The sequence below is a fragment of the Xiphias gladius genome, chromosome 6, assembly GCF_016859285.1.
Source record: "Xiphias gladius isolate SHS-SW01 ecotype Sanya breed wild chromosome 6, ASM1685928v1, whole genome shotgun sequence".
NCBI lineage: Eukaryota > Metazoa > Chordata > Actinopteri > Istiophoriformes > Xiphiidae > Xiphias > Xiphias gladius.
The window spans coordinates 29,851,550-29,860,529 of record NC_053405.1 but is presented as its reverse complement, the minus strand read 5'-3'; positions in this window follow the sequence as shown (position 1 = coordinate 29,860,529).

Sequence of the window (8,980 nt, the reverse complement as noted above, 5' to 3'; positions counted from 1 at the left end):
TCTCCTAGAAATGACACTTCTATACAACTAAGCTCCAAATATTTTTTTAGGAAACGTAATCAGGGGCTGGGTAATGTTCAGAGCCAACACATTTTCTGAATGAATGAAGCGCTACATTTATTAACAGCAGGGGAGTCGCCAGGAGGTCACTGGGGTGGATGGCAGGTGTACAAAGCACAGGGCTGTCACACCAGAGACCGGGATTCACATCCACATTCCCATCTGTGGTTTAGGCAACAACAGCGCTTTGGTTAAGGTTTGGGAAAGATGGTGGATCTGAGTAAATGTAAATAAACAGCTTGTGTCTGAAGTCACTGTGAACTTTCTCTGTATTAAACCAGACCAGGATCTTTCCCCAACCTGAACCAATTGCTGTGTGAGTCTATACAGAACCATTAAACAGTTTAATAATGCTGGAGTCACTACAAGCAGATATTGTGCTGCAAGATCAGATATTTTCGTGGAGAACAAACACTATGTCTGTGAACATTTTACTGATATGTTCAGTATCAGTGTATTTGAGACCCTTCAAATGTGTTAATTAACAACATATCCCCATTATGGTCGTAGAAAACGTAATCCGGTCGCAATTATGTTTCCTATAAACATGCAGTATTTGCTGTCTCTGTTTAGTTTTATAGAAATGTAATTTCTAGGAGACTGGCTGGTCATAGCACTGGCTATAGTGCTGCCACAATAATAGGGCCCATAGGTTGCTTTTTGCGAAATCAGACAGCTGTCCAAGGCATATTTGTAGGGAAGAAAGCTAAATTGCTTTTCAGTGAAACCAGAAAAGTGCACTGTTCCTCTGAAGCAGCCAGAGCTAAAATATGTGGCAGATAATTTACAGAGTCAAAGGCAGATGGGAAAATTACTTCCAAGATGTGGGGTAGAGGCAGGGGTCAGATCAGCAGCGTTGATTTCCACCACATGGAGAATGTGGTCTTAATTTGGAAAACGCCAAAACTAACCATAGCCTATTACTGCGGTGAGACAGCCGCCAGTCATTTTGATCACAGTCTGAATTGTTTACTATAATACGTTTTCTAAATAATCTGTGTTTGAAAATACCGTACTGTACGTTTAACACCTATGGTGTCTTATTGTCAAAGTAAAACTGAGAGAAGATGTTGCTGTGAACCCATACTATAGTATAAAGAGAAAATACAGCCTGTTTTGGGTCACTGGGTGATTTGTGGTGAAACACTACAGGAAAGTCACAATATTTAGTCTCTCCTGATAAAGTTATCCAGAGCAGTATCTCTGGCTCATGTAGTGTTGTGTGTCTTTGGCCTTTTTAACTGATACAGGAAGTTAATGCTATCAACAGCTGTGGGCTTTAAAGTAGCTGCAGCAATAATACAATTTCAATACAAGTTATTACCCCTGTGTGAAAATATAGGAGAAACTCTGGTGTTTCCAAAAGCCAACCTCAAAAACACAGAGCAGCCACTGCAGGGTGGCACTGGGAAGATTTGCGGGCTGTGAGCAGCTGCTGGCAGAATAGCAGTGGGCTGCTTTATCGCAAAATATGATCATGAGCAGCAAAGTTGGGCAGGCACAGAAACACTTCCACCCCTTGTCTGAGTCAGAGCTGCTGTGGTGCACAGGAAGGTCTCATTAAGACACATTAATATAGCATCTCACATTTATCAGACATTGATCATTTATGCATCTGGCTGCTCTTAGAGTGAGACCTAGAACAACACGAGAGGTCAGCACTAGCAGAGGTCACCAGGGGCAAAGGTAAATCATTAAACCTTTGTCCTTTTCAGTGAGCTTAGTAAAACATAAGTGAAGACAATGATAGTAAAATACTACGACCTGGAGGGGAACATTTTAATTAAATGAAAAACGTGTTAATGGAAAATTAGTTAGCTTCTTGTCTTTAATAACTGAATGAACCGTCCTGTTAAACATATGTTTTTCATTTAGTTATGACACAATAAATGCATACATAAAAAGGAAATCAATCCATCCATCCATCCATTTGCTATAAAGCTTATCCTTTGAGGGTCACGGGGAGGCTGAAGCCAATCCCAGCTGACATTGGGTGAGAGGCGGGGTTAAAAAGAAAATATATACTACAATGTATTTCACTTTATTTCTTTGTTTTCATTTAGGCTTTTTAAATCTCCCATATAGATGGACTGATACAGGCAATTGCAAAATTAAAAAGCAGGGGTAATAGGCAAGTGAATTAAAATACCGTTAGGTTGATGTTTGTATCCCGAGTGCTTTTTAAACTAATGTGTGATTATGTTTTTGGTATGTGCCACACATTTTCTTCCTAGGGTGTTAAAGCCGCATTCTGCCCAATGAAATCCACAGAAACAAACTGTGTTTGCTGCCTACACTTCTTTCAGACATGTTAAACTTCAGTATTCCAAAGGAGTGATTCCTTTGTCTCTGACAATGTCATTAGAGTCCATGGTCTGTTCTCTTTGGAGCAACTGAAATGTTAAATGGAAAAACCTTCAGTGATGCAGTAATTTAGTGTAATAAAAAATGTCAGTGTTTGGGTTGAAAAAATTCTGTTAATGAAGTCAACTCTCAGAAAATGTAATAACATGACAACATGGTAAGTACAAAATTATAACTTGAGTCACTCTATCTTATTTTATACATCATCAGAGGAATATGTTATACTACTTATAAAGTTATAACATCTGGTTAGGGGCTGCAAAATTTATTGGAGAGGGGAGGGGGAATGAACCTCCTAATCATAATTAATATTTTTCTGGGCCCTCAAAAGAGGTCCGCCATAGTCTCAAAATATTAAAATGGTATTAATATACCTTGTTTCACCATTAATAGTTAAAAGAGGCAAACCATAAGGAATATATGATTGTTTTCCCCGTATTTAAACATTCATTTTAAACATTTTCCAAATAGCCTTAAATGCACACTTACTGATAAAAAAACAAGGTTCAAACCAATTCCTTGTGCATGAGTGAGCTGAGTGCAATGCTTGTTCTTACATTACATACAGGCAAGCTCTGATTTTTAATCTCAGCTGATTTAGTTTTATACACATGTTGGCATGTGTGAAGGCAGCTGTAAGTGTCGTTGTTACAGTTTAGCTAACTCTGGATGAACTGGATTGAGGAATCCAACTTTATGTGCACTCTGCCCACTTTTCTGACCCGTCCTGCCCCCTAATAATTTTCATATAGTCTCTTACAAAGTTGTGTAAGTTGTTTCTTGTTACATGGAATAATGCAACCATGTCGGGTCGTTTTTGATGAGATCTTACATCACCCAGCAAGTGATCATTTAATGCAATCTAGCTTTGTTTCTGTAAGGGACTCTAGTAGAAGCTAGTTGTGTCTGGTAGGCTACTAGTCAACACAGCTCATAATAACTGTTGTGTAGTTGCTGCAGTCTTTAATCTAAAACAGTCCACCTTAGCATCAGTCAGTCTGCGGAGACGGCGTGGCAAGATCAACAATGGATAAGGTTAAGTCAAGGTCATTCAATTTAATTTTGTCTGATGGACTAAAAATTGCATTGCAAAAGAACTGCAACATGCTCTGCAGTCATGTTACACAGGATTAACTACAGTAGATGAAATCTGTTTGTTCTCACTAATTTGTGGTGTGACCATGTCTCGGGGTAGTTAATCCCAAAACAGTCTGAGTGGTGTCTGAGAAGTCAGATCAGTGACCCAAATTGTTCAAAGTAACCAATATGTTTAATTTGGCCACAAGATGGCAAAAACATCCAAAACAAGCTGATACAAAACATTTCACATATACCACATTATCAAATGCTTATTGACTTTGTGCATTTCAGCACCAAAGAAGATCCGCCAACCAGATGTGGGAATGGGTCTAAGAGTCTAGATTGACATCTGCTGCTCTTGATAACCCTGCGCATTCTTTACAGTTTAAAAAAGTTTAATGATATAATGTACAGCGTGGAGGACTGTCGGAGCTTCATGCTGTGCATTGTCAGACTGCTGTGGAAGAAAGCTTCCACTGCATCTTCTACATAACTTGCTCTTAGAGGTTGAAACCCTCCTCGTTTTAACAAAGATGTTTAACTTTGTTAGGATTCATTTGTTAGCATACAAAAAAACTACAACTTGACACACCAATGAACTTCCCTATTCTGTTGTCCATCAACTCAGCATTGGTTTAGGGATCATAGGAAATAGTGTTCTTTAAAGGCTGCTACAAACCCAAAAGGAATATATATGTTATATATGTGTGTCTGTGTGTGTATATATATATATATATATAAGGTACGTTTCCACTCAAAATTCCTGGTGCTTTGGAACCAGATGAATGCAATACCGCATTACCGCCACATCTTCAGAACCAGGTAGATCATGTAAATTATTCCCACGAAGAATGGTTGTTTCAAATGCAGTGTTAACACATGAGTAAAAATAAAACAGTCGTCCTGTTCTTTGTATATCCTGCTTATGACTCCAATGTTTGAGTCAGATCTAATGAATGAATGAAAAAGGAGAAATGCAGGGGAAGAAAAGGAAACTGAATCCCCAGATCGCCTGTCTCCACATTAAATCATCTGCAGCCGTGGTGTCTGTGCTTGACCAGTCAATGATAGTAAGCCCTGCAACCAAAGTCCCTGAACCTGAACTCCCCAGAACTAAATTTAGACCCTGGTTCCTCCAGTGGAAACGCAGGGAAAGGAACCAAGTTCCTCAAAAGGTTCCTATTCCTCAAGGAAAGTTCCTGTGGTGGAATGCACCTATAGTGTTAAATAAGGTCATATTCTAAGGCCGGATTTTTAGTTATTTGTGTTATTACAAATGTTGTGCAATTTTGAAAGGTTTGCTTACTTCTAGAACAGAATTCTGAAGCTCTTGTTTCAATTTGTCTCTCTATTCTGTGTTGGCCAAAAAGCGTTTTCCTCATTGACCGCCATTAAAAAAGAGACATCTGTATAACTGTTTACAAGACACCTCTTACTACAAACAAGGTCAACAGACCTTTTTCACAGCAGACATTTTGACTTGTCACAGCAGGAAAAGCACAGGTGGAACTATTAACATTAACAATGACTCTGTTCTGCTGAAGTGACCCATTAAGGCATGACAGTGAGTAAGCATGCACAAGACCTAACCCAAATGGAATGCAGTCATTACTAGTGTTATAAATTACACCTGTGCTTTTACTGCTATCACATGTCAAAATATTTATTATTACTCTTTGTATTATAAATCTTTAAATCATAAAGGTTTAACATTTGGAAATCTGATCCAGAACCTAGAAAAGCTATTTTTATATGCAGAACGTCACCTTAATGTAAAGTCTAAGGGATATGCTGGCAGGACGAGAGACAACTTCTTTGGCATACGAGCTTGGTGAGCAACTCAGCCACAATATTGTATAGGTCACCTGTGTTTTGGCAGCACACAGATCCCAATATATAATCACTCTACACGCACAAAAGTGCAAAACATGACACTTGGAGCATAAAAAAATGTTTTGGGTCACGGATACATGCATATAGCACAAGTTAAATGCAAGACAGTACACAGCCTGTGTGGACAACTGTAATGATTCAGGCAGGAGTGTATCTGTTACATCCAACACACGTGCGAGGGACGACTGAAAAATGAGGCTAAATCAGCTCCTGCAAAGACAAGCTGTGAGATAAATATTATTTATGGCTTTGAGACTTTTGAGAATTTCAGGTATTGGTACTGGTAAGCTTACATGGCCTCGCTGTGGAAAAGTATTCTGATTTAAACCTATGCCAGTACTACAGGCTCTCCTTTTCACTTTCTGTCCTGAGGCCATGTTTTGGATGCAAACTGAAGCTCTGTCTCTGAGAGATCTCGACGTCGGGCTCGCCTTAACCTTTCCAGTCTGTGTGACTTCTTTATGGTTCAGTTGTACTTGTCTCATTTCTCGAGTAGTCTAAAAGATCATGCTCATTCTCTGTACTCAAGTAGTTGTTTTTGCTTAATTGCATGTAAATAAACATCATATTTCATAACCCAGATAGACCTGAATGAAATATCTTATATATATTATAATATAATATAATATAATATATATATTAATATGCTGTAATTCAGTGGGAAGAGCATGCACCTTCTTCTGTTAACTGTTGGCTTGCTGTAAAATTGTGTTTTTGGTAATTCTGAAAATAAAAAATGATACAAACATAAATAGGAGATTTCTGAGTTGGTTATGAAGATACCTATTTGCAGCTTACCCAGAGAAGATTACACCTTGAACCAGGATAGGGGCTTCTGACACTCTGTATTGGAGCTGCATTATATCAGCTTGTGTGTGCTATTTGAACTCCAATAGAACCTGAAAGCAGGTAGTGATGTCTGTGGCTCTGTCGTTATTTTTATTAACAAAGTTGTGGGAATGATGGCTAATGGCATTTTTGTAAACAGAGCTAACCTCTCCCAGACCGTCTGTGATACTGATATCCTAATCAGTACCTCCTTTAGCCAGGATCAGACTCAAGCTTACAGTGTGAAGACAGTATAGTACCAACCACTGCTCTTCACATTTACGAGTTTCCAACCTGTACACTGACTTGGTAGCTTTTGACTGAACAAGAAGAAAAGCATAAGCTCCTTCCACATGCCTGTCAGTGAAAACTGTCTGCTTGGACATCTGCTCCACACCAGTCATGCTCACACACTGGGAAATCCAAACAGTCGACTGTCTCTGTAGACACATAAACATGGATAATATGCATTTTGTTCCAAAGTACATTTGTGAGTGGAAGCCAGTGTTTACGCACAATCTTAGGAGAATGAAACTAACTTTGGAGGCTTTGTGGGTCACAATTACACTTTGGCCACAATGGTTTACTGATTTGCTGTTTTTTAACAGATATTATCTTTAGAATTATCCCATCTATCTTTTTGGTATTGCTGTGGGGTTGAAAGGGGGCTATCAATAGTTGGTAGCTTCACCCTTCAGTTACATTTGATTCCAAAGGTGACAAGTTTTAACAGCAGAATGATGAATTAACAATCAAAATTTCTATAGAAACTTTGCAATTCATTAAAAAATCAGCTCCCAACCTACATATACCCATAACATCCTTCTCTGAGTAAACCCACCAGGCCAACCTCACCCTAATGTGGACCTTGCACATATGACCTATGGGCTTGCTTCTTACAGTCTCTAGTATTTGCTTGCTAGCAGTCTTCTTTGTTGGTACTTTGCTACATTTCTTGTCATGTTATCACCACCAACTGTTCAAGATTGATCATGAAGGGGATTTTTTTCTCTCTTTTTTAAAAATAAATTTGTAATTGGATTAATTCAGTTAAATTTTCAATTATGGTCTATTTTCTCAATAGAAAGTTCTGAATGTTGTTTCAGAATGCCTTCGTTGTTAAATGCTAGGTCTGTGACCTCAGTGATAGTTATGGCCATGGCGTTGCACACTGCCAATCCAAGCAAAGGAGATAGGGTTTATACCCAGTAAGTTTTTACCGTGGCGTCTCAGCTGAGGGTCAAAGAGTTCCTAAGGCTATCAACTGAAATCCTTTCAACTCAGGAGGTAGGTTTGGGCCACACTGTGCTTAGTGGGCCATTCGAATGCATGCAGTTGTATATACAAAGCAGATAGGAGAAGGGCAAAAATTAGTCGCTGGGCCCCTTTTAACTATTATTAAGAGGGGACCTGACGCTGTTGCCCACATTGCCTAGTTGGTAATTCAGCCTTGTTGATACAGCTTGACTTTACAATTACCCAGGAAGGAACTATGACAGGATTTTGATGTACAGTAAAATGAGTTAGACTGCCATGAAATTTGCTGAGCATATTCATGATTGCCAGATGATAAAACCCTTTCCATTTTGAACTCTCCATGAGCTTTTTCTTCTTCATGTGAAAGTCGCAATCAAATCAGAATCTTTGCTTTGTTACAATTGCTCACCACTCAGTAAAAACGAAGTAAATAAGTAAAAAAGTAAAAACTACTATAAAATTGTGATAATAATAAATTTCAAGTAAGTGAATAGAAAAATGTGCAACTGCAAATGTGCAAAAAGCAAAAAGTAATATGTGAGGTAGAATTACAATATGGACAAAAGTGCAAAAATGGAAACATGCCAAGTAGATTAATAGAAATTTAACAGTGAATTAACATAATGTGATGACATAACTGAATGAAAAGTGTAAAGTAGGTCAACAGTAAATTAATTTCGTGTTCCAGACTAATTTGCTGTCCAAGTGGACACTCAGGTATTTGTACTCCTGTACCATCTCCACCATCTCTCCCTTAATGGAAAGAGGATTGGCAGGCATCCTGGATATCCTGAAATCTACCACCAGCTCCTTTTTTTTGCTGATGTTGAGCTGCAGGTGGTATCAGCTCACGCTGCATCAAAAAACTGCAGAGTCTTCAGAAAGCTTCTGTAGGTAGCAGGTCTCCGTGTCATACCTGAAGTCCTAGGTGTACAGGGGTAAAGAGAAAGGGGGCCAGATGGTCCCCTGTGGAGTACTGAAGTACTGCTCAACACTGTGTCTGACACACAGTTTTCAAGGCGCACAAGCTGAGGACGTCCGGTAAGGTAGTCGATGACCCAGGACACCAGAGGAGCATCAGCCTGCATGGCAGTCCTCTTCTTCCCTGGCAGCACAGGCTAAATGGTGTTAAAGAACACCATTCACACCACCGGAGAGTTCAAATAACATGATTCTGGTTGTGCCCCCTGGCCTGTCCAGGTGAGTGTAGGTATGGAGGTAGAGTTAGATGATGGTATCGTCCACTCCAACGTCCAGTTGGTAGGCGAACTGGAGTAGGTCCAATGAAGGCTTGACCAATGTCCGGAGGGAATCCAGGACCAGTCTTTCAAAAACCCTCATGATGTGTTAAGTTAACACTACTGGCCTGTACTCGCTGGATGCACTGGGATGGGTCTTCAGCACAGGAGCCAGGCAGGATGTCTTCCACAACACAGTGACCTTTTCTAGACATAAACTGAGGTTAAAGAGGCACTGGAGTATGACCTTGAGCACCCTT